The sequence below is a fragment of the Nelumbo lutea genome, chromosome 1, assembly GCF_056320005.1.
Source record: "Nelumbo lutea isolate HS-2025 chromosome 1, American lotus-T2T, whole genome shotgun sequence".
Classification (NCBI taxonomy): Eukaryota; Viridiplantae; Streptophyta; class Magnoliopsida; order Proteales; family Nelumbonaceae; genus Nelumbo; species Nelumbo lutea.
The window spans coordinates 48,024,310-48,046,835 of NC_142684.1; the positions used below are offsets into that span (position 1 = coordinate 48,024,310).

Genomic DNA, 22,526 nt, shown 5'->3' on the forward strand with positions numbered 1-22,526 from the left:
CAGGCCCATTTCACAACTTAAGCCCAACTCGCAGAAGTAGCTTGAAGCAGCCCAACTCGAATTCAAGAGTTAAGAGTCCGAATTTCGAATGTAATCTCCAAGGAGAGAGTTTTATCAGATCTAAATTCTTGAATGTAATCCTATAGAGATAAGAAGATTGAGATTAGAGCATTAGATAAGAGATAGGATAGGATTAGTTCAAGATAAGATCAAAACTCCCTAAGGATAAGATGATCTCCTAGAAGGAGTTGGAAAACAGCCCTCTCCTTTGGCTATATAAAGAGGGGGGCGAACATTCAGCAATCAAGCATCAAGCAACTCAAGAAGATCAGTTCGGCCATGGAGAAGCAAAGCATGGAGATTGCGCAGATCAGGAGCAGCTAAGCTTCTTTTTCTGGTTCAAGGGGGGAGGTTCGATTGTGTCATTGTGAGGTTCTGTAGTTACTTTATTTTCTTTCTTTTTAATTCAAGTATTCATTGGTTCTTGTGCACATTTTTTATTGGATATTAATGTTAATTAGTCTGACAAACTGAATTAATGTTGATTTTCCTACTGCTATCCATGATTTCAGTGATCCGTAATTGTCACGAATAATGGTACAAGTAGCAATTAGGTTGATATCTTTTTGGGTCAATTGTTCGTGACAGCCTTTGACCAATGTTTTAACATGGTTCAACCTAAAAGAATCGATGGAACAAAATTCAGTAATTGCAGCTATCTCAATTATTGTTATTTTGGTTTAACTGTTTTCACAAATCTTAATGCTATCATTGTTTAACATGGAACGCTATCGTACCCAATTGAGTGGTGATAAGTGTTCATCGAATGCTGGGTTTGGTCAACTGAATTAGGAAAACACAAGGTTTATTATGGCTATCCTAATAAATCTAAGGTTAAATGCTTGAATTGCAAGAATGCTGAATTGTACCTAGGATCGATGGCCAATCGATTCAACCCGAACCCTTGAACCAGAATTCGGTAAGACTGATTTTCTCTTGTTTGCTTAGTTTGTTATTCTTTTAATTTTAGTTATTTAATTTTCCCACACAATTACTTTATCCATTCGGCTAAGAAATTACTGATTTGCTCCCTGTGGGATTCGACCTAGAACCACTTTTACTGCAAATATTTTATTGTGGGACTAGTAATAATTTTGAGGGCTTCGACAAACCCGTCAAAATTTTGGCGCCGTTGCCGGGGAGCAACTTTAATTTCTTAGCTATTACCTTCCTCTTGTTAACCTCTTGTTTTATGACTCGTGCTTCTCAACGAGGTGAACTCGAATACAATCCCGAAATTGAGAGGACCACCCATCGTTTAAGAAAGGAGGCGAAGCAAAGGAAGGATCGTCCACCAAAGAAGGTGAATTCAGATTGTGATCTTCCCATATTGAAGAAGTAGAAAGAATGGCTGACAGAGAGAGGACATTAAGGGAGTTGGCTGCACCAATTATGAACCAACAACCTTTATGCATCACGTACCCCACTCTTGAGGTAGCCTTTGAACTCAAATCCGATTTGATTCAATTATTACCTCTGTTTCATGGTTTCTCAGGTGAGGACCCTCACAAACATCTAAAGGAATTTCATGTCATCTGTTCATGCATGAAACCCCACGGTATGACCGAGGACCAGGTAAAACTCATAGCCTTTCCTTTTACTTTAAGAGATAAAGCAAAGGATTGGTTTTATATTCTCCCTCCCGGTTCTGTATGCACATGGGATGAAATGAATAGGATATTTTTAGATAAATATTTTCCTGCATCCTGGGCTGCGAATATAAGAAAAGAAATATGTGGAGTTTGGCAGTTTGGTGGTGAGACATTATATGAATATTGGGAAAGGTTTAAGCAACTTGTTTCTAGTTGTCCCCACCACCAAATACCCGAACAACTGTTAATCCAATACTTCTATGAAGGGCTGCAGCCCATGGATAGAAGTATGGTTGATGCAGCCAGTGGAGGAGCCTTGGTGAACAAGACACCCGAAGCGGCCAGGGAGTTAGTCTCCAACATGGCCGAAAATTCACAACAGTTCGGTGCAAGGACAGACGGTACCATTAGACGGGTTAATGAGGTAAGCCATGTAAATTTAGAAAATCAGATTTCTGACCTAACTGCTTTGGTAAGACAACTCGCTGCAGGACAAGTACAAACTGCCAGGGTGTGTGGTATCTGTTCGATTCCTGGCCATCCTACGGACATGTGTCCATCATTGCAAGATGGTTCGATGCAGAAAGTCAATGCCGTAGGAGGATTCCCGGGCCATCCCCAACGAAAGTATGATCCCTACTCCAATTATTACAATCCGGGGTGGAGAGATCACCCAAACCTATGCTACGGGAACCAAGGAGGACAACAGCAATACCAGCCCCATTTTTTCAGTCGACAGCCCCAGTTTTCAACACCCATCACAGCGCAAGGCCAACCCTCGAATTCAGGTATGTCATTAGAAGATATAGTTAAGGCTCTAGCTACTAATACTCAGCAATTTCAACAGGAAACAAGAGCCAGCATTCAGAATTTGGGGAACCAAATCAGCCAACTTGCCACTGCCGTTAGCAAGTTGGAGGTGCAGAGCTCCGGGAAACTACCATCACAAACGGTAGTCAACCCCAAGGAGAATGTAAGTGCAGTGGTGCTGAGAAGCGGGAAGGAACTGCAGCTAGAAACTACCTCACCAAGGAAGGTGGATAAAAGACAAGAAGAAGACAAGGTGCAGGACTCAAGAGTTAGAGAGAACGTTTCAGCCATGATCAAGAGGACCTTACCAGAAAAACATGCTGATCCAGGTATGTTCACCCTACCTTGTGTGATTGGCAATAAGCAAATCGAGCATGCCATGCTAGACTTAGGTGCATCTATCAATGTCATGCCATACTCGATTTACTATGCTTTGAGATTAGGTCCTTTAAGGGAAACTAAAGCTGTTATCCAATTAGCTGATCGCTCTAACGCCTTCCCAGAAGGGATTGTTGAGAATGTAATGGTGCAGGTTAACGATTTAATTTTCCCAGCTGATTTTTACATTCTGAAGATGAAGGAGGACACGATCGAAAGTTCAGCTCCACTTCTATTAGGCAGGCCATTTATGAAAACGGCCAAGACCAAAATAGATATGGATGAGGGTACCCTCTTCGTTGAATGTGACGGAGAGACTATTAAATTTAATATTTTTGAAGTTGTGAAGTACCCAAATAAAGATCATTCGGTTGACACTATTGATCCAACTGTGCAGGAATTTTTTGAAAAAGATATGAATGAGGAGCTAGAATCGAGTGCACAATTGGATACGAAGGCCCCTATTCCAGATTTGAACCCGCCCATGATGGATGGAAGGGGAGCACACCGAAAGCTGAAACCAAGAGAGCTAAAGTAGCAAAGGAGGACGTCGAGCATAACGACGTTAAACAATTGCGCTTGTGGGAGGCAACCCATTGTGTTTAGTTAATTTTTTTTTAATTTTTTTTTTGTTTGGTTTTGATTTTTTGTGTTTAGCAGGAACCCAACAAGACAAACAAGGAAGTACCCCCAAATCCTTCTACTTTATGCATAATCACATACATTAGGGACAATATATAACTTAAGTGTGGGGGGATTACGGAAATCTGATGGAAATTTGGAATACCTTATCTTCTTGAAATTTCTGTTCCCTAGAAACTTATCCTTGAACGACTTCAACTTATCAGGAATCACGTGCTTAGGCTGAATAGACAAGATAGGATGCAAGCATGACTAACTGAATCTTTCTTGGCTACATATGGTACCTCATGATTTTAATCGATCAATAGGCAAGATGCATAAGGGTTTGATTGATTTTCACATAATTATCTGTCAAACATGGGTTGATTATTCTAGAACTTGCTGTGTTAGGCATATAGAGACCACGATCAATGAATTCATGGATCAGGCGGTGAAACCCTGTGATTCTTGTGAGAAAAAAAAAGAGGAGTTTGAAAATAAAATAGTAACTAATGTGAGATGGAGCATAAAATGCACTCACATCTAGAAACAAAAAACAAGTGTGAGACGGAGCATAAAATGCACTCACATCTAGAAATAAAAGCAAGTGTGAGATGGAGCATAAAATGCACTCACATCTTGAAAAGAAGGCAAGGGTGAGATGGAGCATAAGATGCACTCACCCTAGAACCCCAACCCCATTCTCACCTTCAGATCTTAGGAATTCACACTAAGTGGTGAAGATGTGATACATAGCAAGCTTATGGCAATAAGCACACCTTGTTTTGATTCAAAGGAAAGTAATTGCATCTGGCTGAATTGGTTTGTTAAACGCAATGAGCACCCGTGCAGTCCAAGGAGTTTCAGCCCTGGAAGGCTTGTCTCCTTGACTATCGATTTAACTTGGGACCATGAGGAATGGTGATTTGCGATCACTCTTGGACAAGAAAAAGGGGAGAAAGAGATGAAAAGGGAAAGGTAACTAAGTCTGAACTAAAGCATGAAATGAACCAGGCCTCATGTAGAGAAAATGAAATATTGAAAATCAATAGTTAGTCTCTCTTGTGTTACTTGAGTTTTTGCCTTGCCCGAGGACGGGCAAAGTTTAAGTGTGGGGGGATTTGATGAGACCAAAAAGAACCCTATTTTTATCCTCTAATATTCACTCTTTTATATTTATTTATCACTTAAATGAACTCATTACTCTTGTATATCGATTTAGGGCAATAAAGAAGGCAATTGGAAGAAAACTGGACAAATCGGGTGATTTTGCACAGTTTCGGCGACAATCAGTAATCTGGGCCTAACTCTCAATTCCGGACACCGAATTGGACAATTCAAGAAGCATTAGAAAGATGAAAGGAAGGCCCACAACTTTAATGTTTTGGGTTTTGACAGATTCGGCCCGCATCGAGTACGCAAACGAGCCCAAAGTCGGAGCAAGTTCGCAGCCAGGCCCATTTCACAACTTAAGCCCAACTCACAGAAGTAGCTTGAAGCAGCCCAACTCGAATTCAAGAGTTAAGAGTCCGAATTTCGAATGTAATCTCCAAGGAGAGAGTTTTATCAGATCTAAATTCTTGAATGTAATCCTAGAGAGATAAGAAGATTGAGATTAGAGCATTAGATAAGAGATAGGATAGGATTAGTTCAAGATAAGATCAAAACTCCCTAAGGATAAGATGATCTCCTAGAAGGAGTTGGAAAACAGCCCTCTCCTTTGGCTATATAAAGAGGGGGGCGAACATTCAGCAATCAAGCATCAAGCAACTCAAGAAGATCAGTTCGGCCATGGAGAAGCAAAGCATGGAGATTGCGCAGATCAGGAGCAGCTAAGCTTCTTTTTCTGGTTCAAGGGGGGAGGTTCGATTGTGTCATTGTGAGGTTCTGTAGTTACTTTATTTTCTTTCTTTTTAATTCAAGTATTCATTGGTTCTTGTGCACATTTTTTATTGGATATTAATGTTAATTAGTCTGACAAACTGAATTAATGTTGATTTTCCTACTGCTATCCATGATTTCGGTGATCCGTAATTGTCACGAATAATGGTATAAGTAGCAATTAGGTTGATATCTTTTTGAGTCAATTGTTCATGACAGCCTTTGACCAATGTTTTAACATGGTTCAACCTAAAAGAATCGATGGAACAAAATTCAGTAATTGCAGCTATCTCAATTATTGTTATTTTGGTTTAAATGTTTTCACAAATCTTAATGCTATCATTGTTTAACATGGAACGCTATCGTACCCAATTGAGTGGTGATAAGTGTTGATCGAATGCTGGGTTTGGTCAACTGAATTAGGAAAACACAAGGTTTATTAAGGCTATCCTAATAAATCTAAGGTTAAATGCTTGAATTGCAAGAATGCTGAAATGTACCTAGGATCAATGGCCAATCGATTCAACCCGAATCCTTGAACCAGAATTCGGTAAGACTGATTTTCTCTTGTTTGCTTAGTTTGTTATTCTTTTAATTTTAGTTATTTAATTTTCTCACATAATTACTTTATCCATTCGGCTAAGAAATTACTGATTTGCTCCCTGTGGGATTCGACATAGAACCACTTTTACTGCAAATATTTTATTATGGGACTAGTAATAATTTTGAGGGCTTCGACAAACCCGTCACTTCACCAGAAAATGGGAACTCTCTCACGGTACCTTGGCGTAACCTGAATATGATGGGTAAGCACTCACTGGACAGAAAGGTTTATCTGAAAATGGCTCTGAACCTTGTCTGACAGAGGCCAAAGGGAAACTCATTTGATGAGTGGATATGATCCGTCACAGAAAGGTGGTGAGGTTATGCAGCTGAAACAGTTGGCTTCACGCACCCCATGTGATTTCCCACATTTCCAGAGACATTTTGTCGTCTCCGTCACTGAGAAAGGAGGGAAATCTCAGAGATGAACAAATGGGAATGGAACATAGATTAAAAGCCATATCTATGTAGGTAACATGAATCAAACTAAGGTTGTGGACTAATGATTTTGCTATTTTATCAGAAAATGGCAAACGGTCAATTTGCAAAGCTTCTAGATGACAACAAGCATAAGGGCCCAAACTATGCCGACTGGTACAGAAATCTTATGTTGGTACTAACTTCTGAAAAGTTAGACAAGGTGGTGAAAAATCCTACACCGGAACGTCCGGGTGATAGGGCTTCTGAGGCCCGTAGGAGGGACTACCAAGAGTGGGAGGATAAGAACTCCCTAGCCCACTGCTTTGTCGTTGCCTCATTAGACAACTCAATACAGAGGCAGTTCGATCAGATCGAACTAGCCAAGGACATATTGGACAGTCTAAGAACAATGTATGAAGAGCAGAACCGTTCTACTCGACAGAAGATCCTAAAATTGTTCATGACCGCGCAGATGACCAAAGAGCAGAAAGTTCATGACCATTGTCTTCGGATGATGGGTTACATTAACGAACTTGAAGCTCTTGGATCCGGGCTAGATCTTGACACGCAAGTGGATGCCATCCTCAATTCTTTGCCCTCTTCCGTCAATGCGTTCACAATGAACTACAATATGAATAAGCTGAATGTCAGCGTCCAGGAACTCAGCAATATGTTGCAGAGAGCCGAGGATCTACTCAAGAAGGATGAGCCTGTAGTTATGCTTGCTGAAGCTAACAAATTGGGCAAGAAAAAGAGAAAGTCAAAGAAGCCTCAGAAGAAGGCTACCATTCCTAAGAAGCAGAAGAAGAACAAGGCATCTGATGTCTGTCACTTCTGCAAGCAGACCGGCCACTGGAAGAGGAATTGTCCTGCCTACCTGGAATCTAAGAAAGGTAACATCGAAACTTGTGTCATAGAAACTAACATGTTAGTTACTTCTGTGTCCTGGTGTGTTGACTCCGGGGCTTCAACTCATGCGTGTAACTCACTGCAGGGGTTCAAAGTTAGCAGAAGGTTGAGTGAAGGTGAAGTGACATTATTCTTGGGAACAACTGCAAGTGTTGTAGCAGCGGCAATAGGAATCGTAGAATTAGTTTTTAAAGAAGGAATACTTGTACTTAAAGATTGTCTTTATGTACAGAACTTGAGAAGAAATTTAATTTCTGTTTCTAAACTGTATGCTGATGGATATACTGTTTATTTTAGTAATGTGATTACTGTTAAACGGAATAATAAATTCATCGCATGCGGGGAACAAGTGAACGGTCTCTATGTTCTACATCCTTCTCTGGAAACTAACTTAACCGAAACTACGTCGGTCGAAAATCCCAAGAAAAGGAATCGTGATACAGTAAGTCCCACGTGCCTCTGGCATTACCGACTTGGCCATATCAGTATTGACCGAATCACAAGGTTGGTAAAGGATGGTCCTTTGGATTTTCTAACTATAGAAAATCTTCCCACTTGTGAACCTTGCCTTCAAGGTAAGATGTTTAAGCGGCCATTTGATGGTAAGCCTGAAAGATCTGAAGGCACACTTGACCTAATACATACTGATGTATGTGGTCCCCTGAGTGTTAGGACACGGAATCAACACGTGTACTTCATCACCTTTACAGATGATTTTTCACGATATGGTTACATGTACCTAATGAGACATAAGTCTGAATCATTTGAAAAGTTCAAAGAGTTCAGACAGGAAGTCGAGAAACAGTTAGGGAGAGAAATTAAGGCCCTTCGATCAGATCGAGGTGGCGAGTATCTCTCTGACGAATTCAGGGACTACTTAAAGGCCAATGGGATAGTGTCACAATTAGCTCCTCCTGCTACACCTCAACTCAACGGTGTCTCAGAGAGGAGGAATAGGACCTTGTTAGACATGGTCCGGTCACTTCTCGTACGCTCACAATTACCCACATCCTTTTGGGGATACGCATTAGAGACTGCTATCTACGTACAGAATCGGGTTCCAACCAAATCAGTTCTGAAAACTACATATGAACTTTGGACTGGAAGGAAGCCAAGTGTAAGACACTTGAAGATTTGGGGTTGTCCTGCACACGTTAAAAGAACAAGTGCGGACAAGTTGGAACCTAAAACTAATCGTTGCCTATTTATAGGCTACCCAAAGGATTCGGTGGGTTATCTATTCTATGACCCGAGTGAGCAGAAAGTGTTCTGCAGTCGAAACGCCCAGTTCTTAGAATCTGATTACATCCTGGACACCCATCGTCAAGAAATAGTTCTTGATGAGGAAAGCTCAGGAGCAGTGGGAGATGTCCCACAAATTCCAGGTAATGACCAACCTAGAAGAACCACCCGGGTATCCAAACCACCAGTCCGATATGGTTATGACCAGGATAGTTACCTGGTGGAAACCATGACTAGTGAAGAGGATCCCGTGACTTACGCGGAAGCTATGTTAGACATAGACTCCCAGAAGTGGGTGGAGGCCATGAGAGCTGAAATGGACTCAATGGAGACCAATGGAGTCTAGACTCTAGTGGATCCACCCCCCGGGGTAAAAGCAATTGGTTGCAAATGGATCTACAAGAGGAAGAAGGGCCCCGATGGCAGGATTGAGACCTTTAAAGCTCGATTGGTGGCGAAAGGGTATAGTCAGAAAGAAGGCATCGACTATGAGGAAACCTTTTCGCCCGTGGCCATGCTTAAATCCATTAGGATCCTGCTAGCTGTAGCAGCGTACCATGACTATGAGATTTAGCAAATGGATGTCAAAACCGCGTTCCTGAATGGAGATCTTAGTGAAGATATCTACATGCCACAGCCGCAAGGCTTCATTGCTGCTGGTCAGGAACACATGGTATGTAAACTTAATAGATCCATATATGGACTTAAGCAGGCTTCTAGGAGTTGGAACATCCGTTTTGATTCTGCAGTCAAAACATTTGTCTTTGAGTAGAATCCGGATGAGCCCTGTGTTTACAGGAAGTCCAGTGGGGATAAGATCACCTTTTTGGTGTTGTACGTGGACGATATCCTACTCATTGGGAATGATGTAGGAATGTTGACTTCGGTCAAGGTATGGCTATCACAGCAGTTCTCCATGAAAGATCTTGGAGAAGCTTCATACATGCTGGGTCTTCGACTCTATAGAGATAGATCGAAGCGGATAATTGGATTATCCCAGGCTGCTTACATTGACAAAATTGTCAAGAGGTACAGCATGGAGAACTCCAAGAAAGGAAACGTTCCTTTCAGGCACGGAGTCACTCTCTCCAAGAAGATGTCTCCCAAGACTTCTGAGGAGATTGAGAGCATGAGAGACGTTCCCTATGCCTCAGCCGTAGGGAGCATCATGTATGCCATGCTGTGCACTCGCCCTGACATTGCTCAGGCGGTGAGTGTGGTAAGCAGATTCCAGGCAAACCCAGGGCAGGAGCATTGGACTGCTGTGAAAAACATACTCAAATACCTACGAAGGACAAAAGAGTTTTGTCTGGTATTCGATGGTAGTTCACTGCATGTTCTAGGGTATACCGATGCCGTTTTCCAGTCGGATCTAGATGATAGAAAGTCTACATCTGGGTATGTTTTCACGATAGGATCGTGTGCTATTTGCTGGAAAAGCAGCAAAGAGGGGTCCACTGCAGACTTCAAAACCGAGGCCGAGTACATTGCCGCAAGTGAAGCTGCCAAGGAAGCCGTGTGGATGAAGAAGTTCATACACGAATTGGGAGCGATTCCATCCAGCACATCTCCCATCCCGTTGTTGTGTGACAACAATGGAGCGATCGCCCAGGCTAAAGAGCCTTGGGCTCACTCGAAGTCGAAGCACATCGAGAGAAAGTACCATGTACTGCGGGAGATCGTTGGTAGAGGGGACGTCCTGATTCAGAAGGTAGCATCAGCGGATAATGTGGCAGACCCATTGACTAAGCCACTGACACAGAAGGTGTTTGAGAAACACGTGGAAAGTATGGGACTCCGGCTTGTACCAGATTGGACCTAAGTGCAAGTGGGAGGTGTTAGACAGTTTTGTATGCCCTTAGCTTCAATCTGATTTGATGTACTGTTGTTATTTAGTGGAAATAAATAAAGTGAATGTTTGATTCATGTTGTTTGGTTTAATTCTGTGTAAAACCCTAAAACTGGACATTTATAGAGACTCATGTTAGTTTTAAATGTTCACAGCCGTTGGATAAGTCTGGGGAGATTTATCCTGCCAAGGCTGATACTGGTGTGCCACCAAATGTTGGGATGGCCTGTCTCAGCCATCAGGGTAAGACCCGAGGCACATGCAGTATGGGATTACTTGAATCCTTGAACCGAACCAGATTTCCAGTATTGCCCTGGACCTTGGAGATAGATGGGCAAAACTGGAAAGTTACACCTGACCCCTAGACTCGATTATGACATTTCACTAGGTGTTGGATTAGGCTGCCTTTGATATGCCATTTAGTGAGATCCTTAGCGGGGATCAAAACCTGGGTATGTTGGGGCAGTTTGAGAATTCATCTGAGTGGGTGATCATATTGACAGAATCAGCCACTTTGTCGGACAAAGGGTAATGATCGGGAATGCACTTTCTCTAATGGAAACCAAACTGCCGGCAGTTGATTTCAATCGTTGGAATTTTGTTTTGCAAAATTAATATATTTATATATATATGTACGGTTTCACAATGTTTGCAAATGGTTTTAATTACCGGGATCCATGTGAGAGGAGAGTGCGGCACTGTTCCTTGCAGCCGAGGGAGAGGTCCTCTCTTGTCGGACAGTGCTTGATCATTAAGGGCTGAGAGGTTAAGTGTAAGACCATTGAGGATAATACCTGATGGGCTAATCTTGCACCTACCCACAGTCCCTGGGTTTTTATAAGATGGCTTGGCCCAGGGACCACTTAATGTAAGTGTTGGGCCCATAGGGTCCATATGATGGAATCAAGGGGTTCATTGAGTTTTTCAGTGAATTCGGCTGGGCCTTGTATTAAAGGCTGGGCCGAACCCATGTGGCTGGTGTGTAAATCAATGCTTGGGTCCCATGCCATACAAAGAAGCCCAACTGGGCAGCAGATTGGAAAGTAATTAGACACTGAACACTTAATGGGCCAAAAGCCCATTTCGAGGTGGGCTGATATGATCACCCATCCATGGGGCGAATTTGAGATTAAAGTTAGTAAAAGGATTGGGCCTTTAGCCTTATCCACTCTTAGAGACCAAATTCAAATTAGATTTGAATCTGGTAACCTCCTGATAAGATCAGGAGTAGGCTAAGTCTATTTGCAAAATGATTAAGATTATCCCCTATCCAAATACTGATTTGGATTGGGATAACTCCTAAAAAGGAGGTTTCTTAATCAAGAAGAAAGGAGGAGATTTTGGACCACCTTGAAGAGGTATAGGATATCTCCTGTGAATTCAGATCAGATTTCATTCATACTCTCCAGAAAAACAGAAAAAGCCGTTTAGCCTTTTTCGTTTTGGAGATCTCCTCCTGCCGCCGCCATTTGCCATTGCAAGATTAGATCTTTGCAGAGAAGAAAGTCAAGAAATCTGTTCTTGACATCAGTCTTGCAAGAAAGACTGAAAAGGATTCAGTGTTTAGTACTTCCAGAGGAGTCTTGTGAAGGATCCAGTGTGTAGGACGCACCCTGCTGGTTCTATTCCATTCACAGCTGTGTCATCTTCAGCAGGAACGGATCTTAGAGCATTCTTTGGGCGTGAACACCAACTTTGGGAGATACTGCTTCTCTGGATCAGGTATATTCCTCCCATTTATCTTTTGGTACAGATCTGGTTTGATTATGATTCAAGTAGGATCCTTGAATATTGTATTCTAAATTTAGGGAATATGATTCCCAGTTGAGAGAAGGTAGGAAGTTTTTGAAATTCGCCCACCCATTCCGCAACCTTTATGGCATCCATTAGATGGATCCTACCATTCTTTCATGACCGAATCACAAGACTTGTAAAGGATGGTCCTTTGGATTTTCTAACTGTAGAAGATCTTCCCACTTGTGAGCCTTGCCTTCAGGGTTAGATGACAAAGAGGCCATTTAACGGTAAGCCTGAAAGATGTACAGGCACACTTGACCTTATACATACTGATGTATGTGGTCCCCTGAGTCTTAGGACCCATAACCAACACGTGTATTTCATTACATTCACCGATCAGATCGAGGCGGCGAATATCTCTCTGATGAATTCAGGGACTACTTAAAGGTAAACGACATAGTATCACAGTTAGCTCCTCCTGCTATGCCACAACTTAACGGTGTTTCAGAGAGGAGGAATAGGACCCTATTAGAAATGGTCTGGTCACTTCTCATGCATTCAGAGTTACCCACATCTTTTTTGGGGATACGCATTAGAGACTGTGATATACGTGCTGAACCGGGATCCAACCAAATCGGTTCCTAAGACTCCCTATGAGCTTTGGACCGGAAAGAAACAAAGTGTACGACACTTGAAGATTTGGGGTTGTTCGGATCACGTTAAAAGAACGAATCCGGACAAATTGGAATCCAAGACTATCCATTGCCTATTCGTAGGCTACCCAAAGGGCTCAGTGGGCTACCTATTCTATGATCCAAGTGAGTAAAAGGTGTTCTGCAATCGGAATGCACAATTCTTGGAAAATGACTACATTCTAGATAATCTTCGTCAGGAAATTGTTCTTGATGAGGAGAGCTCAGATGCAGTGGGAGGTGTCCCACAAGTTCCAGGTACTGACCAACCTAAAAGATCTACCCGGGTGTCCAGGCCACCGGTCTATTTTGGTTATGATCAAGATAGTTACCTAGTCAAAACCATGACTAGTGAAGAGGATCCCGTGACTTATACGAAAGCAATGTTGGATATAAACTCCCTTAAATGGGTAGATGCCATGAGAGCTGAGATGGACTCAATGGAGACCAATGGAGTCTGGTTGCAAATGAATCTACAAGAGGAAGAAGGCCCTGAAGGTAGGGTTGAGACCTACAAGCTCGTCTAGTGGCAAAAGGATACACTCAGAAAGAAGGCATCGATTTGAGGAAACCTTTTCGCCCGTGGCAATGCTTAAATCCATTAGGCTCCTACTAGCTGTAGCAGCTTACTATGACTATGAGATTTGGCAGATGGATGTCGAAACTGCTTTCCTGAATGGAGATCTTACTGAAGATATCTATATGCAACAACCGCAAGGTTTTGTAGCTGCGGGTCAGGAACACATGGTCTGTAAGTTGAATAAATCCATATATGGACTGAAGCAAGCTTGTAGAAGTTGGAACATCCGATTTGACTCTACGGTCAAAAAGTTGGATTTTGAGCAGAATCCGGATGAACCCTGTGTTTACAGGAAGACCAGTGGTGACAAGGTTACGTTTCTGGTTCTGTATGTAGATGACATTCTACTCATTGGGAATGATGTAGGAATGTTAACTACAATAAAAGTATGGCTATCACAGCAATTCTCCATGAAAGACCTTGGAGAAGCCTCCTATATACTGGGTCTTTGACTCTATAGAGATAGATCGAAGCGGATAATAGGATTATCCCAATCTGCTTATATTGACAAAATAGTCAAGAGATACAACATGGAAAACTCTAAGAAAGGAAATGTTCCTTTCAGGCATGGAGTCAATCTCTCCAAGAAGATGTCTCCAAAGACCTCTGAAGAGATCGAGAGCATGAAAGACGTTCCCTATGCCTCAGCCGTAGGGAGCATCATGTATGCCATGTGGTGCACTCGTCCTGACATCATTCCGGCAGTGAGTGTAGTAAGCAGATTCCAGACGAACCCAGGGCAGGAGCATTGGACTGCTATGAAATGCATACTAAAGTACCTTCAAAGGACAAAAGAGTTTTGTTTGGTATTCGATGGTAGTTCACTACAGATCCAGGGGTATACAAATGCGGATTTCCAGTCGGATCCAGATGATAGAAAGTCTACATCTGGATATGTTTTCATGATAGGATCGTGTGCTGTTTGCTGGAAAAGCAGCAAATAGGGGTCCACAGCAGACTCCACAACCGAGGCCGAATACATTGCTGCAAGTGAAGCTGCCAAGGAAGCCGTGTGGATGAAGAAGTTCATTCACGAATTGGGAGTAGTTTCGTACAGCACATCACCCATCCCATTGTTGTGTGACAACAATGGAGCGATTGCTTAGGCTAAGGAGCCACGAGCCCACTCAAAGTCGAACCACATCGAGAGGAAGCACCACGTACTCCGAGAGATTGTTGGTAGAGGGGACATCTTGATTCAGAAGGTAGCATCAGTGGAGAAGGTAGCAGACCCATTGACTAAGCCACTGACACAGAAAGTGTTTGAGAAACACGTGGAAAGTATGGGACTCCGGCTTATACCAGATTGGACCGAAGTGCAAGTGGGAGATGTTACACAGTTGTATGCCCTTAGCTTCAATTAGAATCATGTACATTATGAATTTATTGTAAATGAATAAAGTACACATTTGATTCATGTTCCTGTGGTGTGTTTCTGTGTAATACCCTTAAACTGGACACATAATGACACTTGTGTTAATTTAGAATGTTCACAGTCATTGTGTAAGTCTGGGGAGATTTATCCTGCCAAGGATGACACTGGTGTGCTGCCAACTGTTGGGGTGGCCTGTCTCAGCTACTAGGGTGAGACGCGAAGCACATGCAGTGTAGGATTAATAGAACCTTTTAACTGGACCAGATTTCTAGTATTGCCCTGGACCTTGGAGATAGATAGGAAAAACTGGAAACTTAAACCTTACCCCTAGACTCGATTATGATATTGCACTAGGTGTCAGATTGGGCTGTTTTTGATGTACCAATCAGTGTGATCCTTAGCGAGGGTCAAAACTTGGGTATGTTCTGACAGTCTAAGAATTCATCTGAGTGGGTGATCATAGTGACAAGATCAGCCCCTTTGTTGGACAAAGGTAATGATCGGGGATGCACTCTCTCTGATGGAGACCAAGACTGACGGCAGCCGATTTCAATTGTTGGGATTTTGTTTTGCAAAATATATTTATATAAAGATATATATATATATATATATATATATATATATATATAAGCAGAGAGTGCGACACTGTTCCTTGCAACCGAGGGAGAGGTCCTCCCTTGTCGGGCAGTGTTCGATCATTATGGGTTGAGAGGTTAAGTGTATGACCATTGAGAATAATACCTGATGGGAAAATCTTGCATCTGCCCATAGTCCCTGGGTGGTAAAAGGTGGCTTGGCCCAGGGACAACTTAGGGTAAGTGTTGGGCCCATAGAGCCCATAAGATGGGTTTCAGGGGGTGCACTGTCCATAACAGTGTATTCGGCCAGGCCTTGTGACAAAGGCTGGGCTGAACCAATGTGGCTGATGTGTAGATCAATGTTTGGGTCCCACGCCATACAAGGATGCCCAACTGGGCAGCAGTTTGGAAGGCCAAGTGAGTACATAACCTTAAATGGGCCTTAAACCCATTTCGAACTGGGCTGAGTTGATCAGTCAATTAAAGGGGTGAATTCTGAGAAGGATCAGCTGATAGGGTTGGGCCTAGACCCTATCCACTTAGAGAGTCCAAGATCTAAATAAGATTTAGATCTGGAAGCCTTCTAATAAGATTAGGAGAAGGCTGATTTAATCTGTAGATAAGATAAGGGTTCGCTCTTATCACTTAAAGGGACTTCTAATCCAAACATAATTTGGATCAACAACTCCTAATAAGATTAGGAGCTGATCCCTTTAAATCTGTAAAAGGAGGAGGGGGCGGTAGCCTTTAGGGATTGATGTTCAATTCTCTTCAGAGCTGAAATCACAAGAAGAGAGAATTATGCACCTTGCGAATATCTCTTGCCGCCTCCTTCCTGACGCCGCCATTACCTTCAGTTCGAAGTCCAGTTCTTGGGAGAAATCAAGATCTGATCTTGATACCAATCTTTTGGGAAAAGATTGATTGGAGCTGTACTCACAAGCCATCCAATTGATTCTTGCGAAGGGTCAAGTTCTTTTGAAGAACATTGCTAATTCTGCTCCATCTTGAACTGTGCCATCTTCAGTGGGAGCAATCTTTGGATCCTTCCTTGGGCGTGAACACCTCCATTGGGAGATACTAATTCTCCGTATCAGGTACATCCTCCCTCCTACTCCTTTTGGTTCAGATCTGGTTTGGTTAATGGTTCAAGATTGATCCTTGAAAATTGTGTTTTTCTAAAATAGGGAATTCGATTCCCTGCAAAGATGGGAGAAATTTTGAAATTCGCCCAGTCCATTCCGCAAGACTTGGGCGTCCATGTGATGGATATCCCATCCCTTCATCAACCCTGCCATCGGGGCCCTTCTTCCTCTTGTAGATCCATTTGCAAAAATTTGCTTTTACCTCGAAGGGCGGAACCACTAGAGTCCAAACTCCATTGGTCTCCCTTGAGTCCATCTCAGCTCTCATGGCATCTACCCACTTAGGGGAGTCTATGTCCAGCATAGCTTCCGCATAAGTCACGGGATCCTCCTCACTAGTCATGGTTTCCACCAGGTAACTATCCTGGTCATAACCAAAATGAACTGGTGGCCTGGATACCCAGGTAGATCTTCTAGGTTGGTCACTACCTGGAACTTGTGGGACACCTCCCACTACATCTGAGCTCTCCTCATCAAGAACAATTTCCTGACGAAGATTGTCCAGGATGTAATCATTCTCCAAGAATTGTGCATTCCGACTGCAGAACACCTTCTGCTCACTTGGATCATAGAATAGGTAGCCTACAGAGCCTTTTGGGTAGCCTACGAATAGGCAACGTCTTGTCTTCGATTCCAATTTGTTCGGATTCGTTCTTTTAACGTGAGCCGGACAACCCCAAACCATTAAGTGTCATACACATGGTTTCTTTTCGGTCCAAAGCTCATAAGGAGTCTTAGGAACCGATTTGGTTGGAACCCGGTTCAGCACGTATATTGCAGTCTCCAATGCGTATCCCCAAAAGGATGTGGGTAACTCTAAATGGATGAGAAATGATCGGACAATATCTCATAGGGTCCTATTCCTCCTCTTTGAAACACCGTTAACCTGTGGTGTAGCAGGAGGAGTTAACTGTGATACTATCCCATTGACCTTCAAGTAGTCCCTGAATTCGTCAGAGAGATACTCGCCACCTCGATCCGATCGAAGGGACTTAATTTCTCTCCCTAACTGTTTGACGACCTCTTGTCTGAACTCTTTGAACTTTTCAAATGATTCTGACTTATGTCTCATTAGGTACATGTAACCATACTGAGAATAGTCATCGGTAAATGTAATAAAATACACGTGTTGGTTATGGGTCCTAATACTCAGGGGACCACATACATCAGTATGTATAAGGTCAAACGTGCCTGTACATCTTTCAGGCTTACCGTTAAATGGCCTCTTTGTCATCTTACCCTGAAGGCAAGGCTCACAAGTGAGAAGATCTTCTACAGTTAGAAAATCAAAAGGACCATCCTTTACTAGTCTTGTGATTCATTCAATACCGATTTGGCCAAATCGGTAATGCCACAGACACGTAGGATTAACTGTATCACGTTCCCTTTTCTTGGGGATATCATCCGACGTAGTTTCGGCTATGTTAAATTCTAGAGAAGGATATAGAACATAGAGACTGTTCTCCAGTTCTCCGTATGCGATGAATTTATTGTTTCTTTTAATAGTAATTGTATTACTGAAAAAGATAGAATATCCATCCGCACACAGTTTTGAGATAGAAATCAAAATTCTTCTTAAATTTTGCACAAAAAGACATTCTTTAAGTACAATACTTCCTTCTCTAAATTTTAACTCTATGGTGTTTGTCGCCGTAGCTACAACACTTGTAGAAGTCCCCAAGTAGAGCATCACCTCTGAAAGAATGGTAAGATCCATCTAATGGACGCCATAAAGGTTGCGCAATGGGTGGGCGAATTTCAAAAATTTCCTACCTTCTCCCAACTGGGAATCATATTCCCTAAATTCAGAATACAATATTCAAGGATCCTACTTGAACCATAATCAAACCAGATCTGTACCAAAAGATAAATGGGAGGAATATACCTGATCCGGAGAAGCAGTATCTCCCAAAGTTGGTGTTCACGCCCAAAAAATGCTCCAAGATCCGTTCCTGCTGAAGATGACAGCTGTGAATGGAACAGAACCAGCAGGGTGCGTCCTACACACTGGATCCTTCACAAGAATCCTGTGGAAGTACTAAACACTGAATCTTTTTTAGTCTTTCTTGCAAGACTGATGTCAAGAACAGATTTCTTGACTTTCTTTTCTGCAAAGAAAAAGGCTGAACTGCTATTTCTGTTTTTCTAGAGAGTATGAATGAAAAAAAAAATCTCAATTCGCAGGAGAAATCCTATATCTCTTCAAGGTGGTTCGAAATCTCCTCCTTTCTTCTTGATTAAGAAACCTCCTTTTTAGGAGTTATCCCAATCCAAATCAGTATTTGGATAGGGATAATCTTAATCATTTCTGCAGATAGAGTTAGCTTACTCTTGATCTTATCAGGAGGTTACCAGATTCAAATCTAATTTGAATTTGGTCTCTAAGAGTGGATAAGGCTAAAGGCCCAATCCTTTTACTAACTTTAATCTCAAATTCGCCCCATGGATGGGTGATCATATCAGCCCACCTCGAAATGGGCTTTTGACCCATTAAGTGTTCAGTGTCTAATTACTTTCCAATCTGCTGCCCAGTTGGGCTTCTTTGTATGGCATGGGACCCAAGCATTGATCTACACACCAGCCACATGGGTTCGGCCCAGCCTCTAAAACAAGGCCCAGCCGAATTCACTGAAAAACTCAATGAACCCCTTGAGTCCATCATATTAACCCTATGGGCCCAACACTTACATTAAGTGGTCCCTGGGCCAAGCCATCTTATAAAAACCCAGGGACTGTGGGCAGCTGCAAGATTAGCCCATCAGGTATTATCCTCAATGGTCTTACACTTAACCTCTCAGCCCTTAATGATCAAGCACTGCCCGACAAGAGAGGACCTCTCCCTCGGCTGCAAGGAACAGTGCCGCACTCTCCTCTCACATGGATCCCGGGAATTAAAACCATTTGCAAATAATTCGAAACTGTACATATATATATATAAATCTATTAATTTTGCAAAACAAAATTCCAATGATTGAAATCAATTGCCGGCAGTTTGGTTTCCATCAGAGAGAGTGCATTCCCGATCATTACCCTTTGTCCGACAAAGTGGCTGATTCTGTCACTATGATCACCCACTCAGATGAATTCTCAAACTGCCCCAACATACCCAGGTTTTGATCCCCGCTAAGGATCTCACTGAATGGCATATCAAAGGCAGCCTTATCCAACACCTAGTGAAATGTCATAATCGAGTCTAGGGGTCAGGTGTAACTTTCCAGTTTTGCTCATCTATCTCCAAGGTCCAGGGCAATACTGGAAATCTGGTCCGGTTCAAGGATCCAAGTAATCCCATACTGCATGTGCCTCGGATCTTACTCTGATGGCTGAGACAGGCCATCCCAACACTTGGTGGCACACCAGTATCAGCCTTGGCAGGATAAATCTCCCAAGACATATCCAACGGCTGTGAACATTTAAAACTAACATGAGTCTCTATAAATGTCCAGTTTTAGGGTTTTACACAGAATTAAACCAAACAACATGAATCAAACATGCACTTTATTTATTTCCACTAAATAACAAAAGTACATCAAATCAGATTGAAGCTAAGGGCATACAAAACTATCTAACAGCTCCCACTTGCACTTAGGTCCAATCTGGTACAAGCCGGAGTCCCATACTTTCCACGTGTTTCTCAAACACCTTCTGTGTCAGTGGCTTAGTCAATGGGTCTGCCACATTATCCGCTGATGCTACCTTCTGAATCAGGACGTCCCCTCTACCAACGATCTCCCGCGGTACATGGTACTTTCTCTCGATGTGCTTCGACTTCGAGTGAGCCCGAGGCTCTTTAGCCTGGGCGATCGCTCCATTGTTGTCACACAACAACGGGATGGGAGATGTGATGGATGGAATCGCTCCCAATTCGTGTATGAACTTTTTCATCCACACGGCTTCCTTGGCAGCTTCACTTGCGGCAATGTACTCGGCCTCGATTGTGAAGTTTGCAGTGGACCCCTGTTTGCTGTTTTTCCAGCAAACAGCACACGATCCTATCGTGAAAACATACCCAGATGTAGACTTTCTATCATCTGGATCCGATTGGAAATCGGCATCGGTATACCCTAGAACTTGCAGTGAACTACCATCGAATACACTGACAAAACTCTTTTGTCCTTCGAAGGTATTTGAGTATGTTCTTCATAGCAGTCCAATGCTCCTACCCTGGGTTTGCCTAGAATCTGCTTACCACACTCACCGCCTGAGCAATGTCAGGGCGAGTGCACAGCATGGCATACATGATGCTCCCTACGGCTGAGGCATAGGGAACGTCTCTCATGCTCTCAATCTCCTCAGATGTCTTGGGAGACATCTTCTTGGAGAGAGTGACTCCGTGCCAGAAAGGAACGTTTCCTTTCTTGGAGTCCTCCATGCTGTAACTCTTGACAATTTTGTCAATATATGCAGCCTGGGATAATCCAATTATCTGCTTCAATCTATCTCTATAGAGTCGAAGACCCAGTATGTATGAAGCTTCTCCAAGATCTTTCATGGAGAACTGCTGTGATAGCCATACCTTGACCGAAGTCAACATTCCTACATCATTCCCAATGAGTAGGATATCGTCCACGTACAACACCAAAAAGGTGATCTTATCCCCACAAGACTTCCTGTAAACACAGGGCTCATCCGGGTTCTGCTCAAAGTCAAACGTTTTGACTGCAGAATCAAAACGGATGTTCCAACTCCTAGAAGCCTGCTTAAGTCCATATATGGATCTATTAAGTTTACATACCATGTGTTCCTGACCAGCAGCAATGAAGCCTTGCGGCTGTTGTATGTAGATATCTTCACTAAGATATCCATTCAGGAACGCGGTTTTGACATCCATTTGCCAAATCTCATAGTCATGGTACGCTGCTACAGCTAGCAGGATCCTAATGGATTTAAGCATGGCCACGGGCGAAAAGGTTTCCTCATAGTCGATGCCTTCTTTCTGAGTATACCCTTTCGCCACCAAGCGAGCTTTAAAGGTCTCAATCCTGCCATCGGGGCCCTTCTTCCTCTTGTAGATCCATTTGCAACCAATTGCTTTTACCCCGGGGGGCGGATCCACTAGAGTCCAGACTCCATTGGTCTCCATTGAGTCCATTTCAGCTCTCATGGCCTCCACCCACTTCTGGGAGTCTATGTCTAACATAGCTTCCGCGTAAGTCACAGGATCCTCTTCACTAGTCAAGGTTTCCACCAGGTAACATAGCTTCTGCTCACTCGGGTCATAGAATAGATAACCCACCGAATCCTTTGGGTAGCCTATAAACAGGCAACGACTAGTTTTAGATTCCAACTTGTCCTTACTTGTTCTTTTAACGTGTGCAGGACAACCCCAAATCTTCAAGTGTCTTACACTTGGCTTCCTTCTGGTCCAAAGTTCATATAGAGTTTTCGGAACTGATTTGGTTGGAACCCGATTCAGCACGTAGATAGCAGTCTCTAATGTGTATCCTCAAAAGGATGTGGGTAATTGTGAGCGTACGAGAAGTGACCGGACCATGTCTAACAAGGTCCTATTCCTCCTCTCTGAGACACCATTGAGTTGAGGTGTAGCAGGAGGAGCTAATTGTGACACTATCCCATTGCCCTTTAAGTAGTCCCTGAATTCGTCAGAGAGATACTCGCCACCTCGATCTGATTGAAGGGCCTTAATATCTTTCCCTAACTGTTTCTCGACTTCCTGTCGGAACTCTTTGAACTTTTCAAATGATTCAGACTTATGTCTCATTAGGTACACGTAACCATATCGTGAAAAATCATCTGTAAAGGTGATGAAGTACACGTGTTGATTCCGTGTCCTAACACTCAGGGGACCACATACATCAGTATGTATTAGGTCAAGTGTGCCTTCAGATCTTTCAGGCTTACCGTGAAATGGCCGCTTAGACATCTTACCTTGAAGGCAAGGTTCACAAGTGGGAAGATTTTGTACAGTTAGAAAATCCAAAGGACCTTCCTTTACCAACCTTGTGATTCGGTCAATACCGATATGGCCAAGTCGGTAATGCCAGAGGCACGTGGGACTTACTGTATCACGATTCCTTTTCTTGGGATTTTCGA

At 42.8% G+C, this 22,526-nt stretch overlaps 1 non-coding gene across 1 annotated transcript; it reads right to left on the reverse strand.

Annotated features, from left to right (window-relative positions):
- Positions 1–1,776: 1,776 nt before the first annotated feature.
- On the reverse strand, positions 1,777–1,883 carry LOC148874555 (small nucleolar RNA R71). Its single transcript, XR_016106388.1, has one exon. It is a non-coding gene; the product is annotated as a small nucleolar RNA R71 (small nucleolar RNA).
- Positions 1,884–22,526: the final 20,643 nt, after the last annotated feature.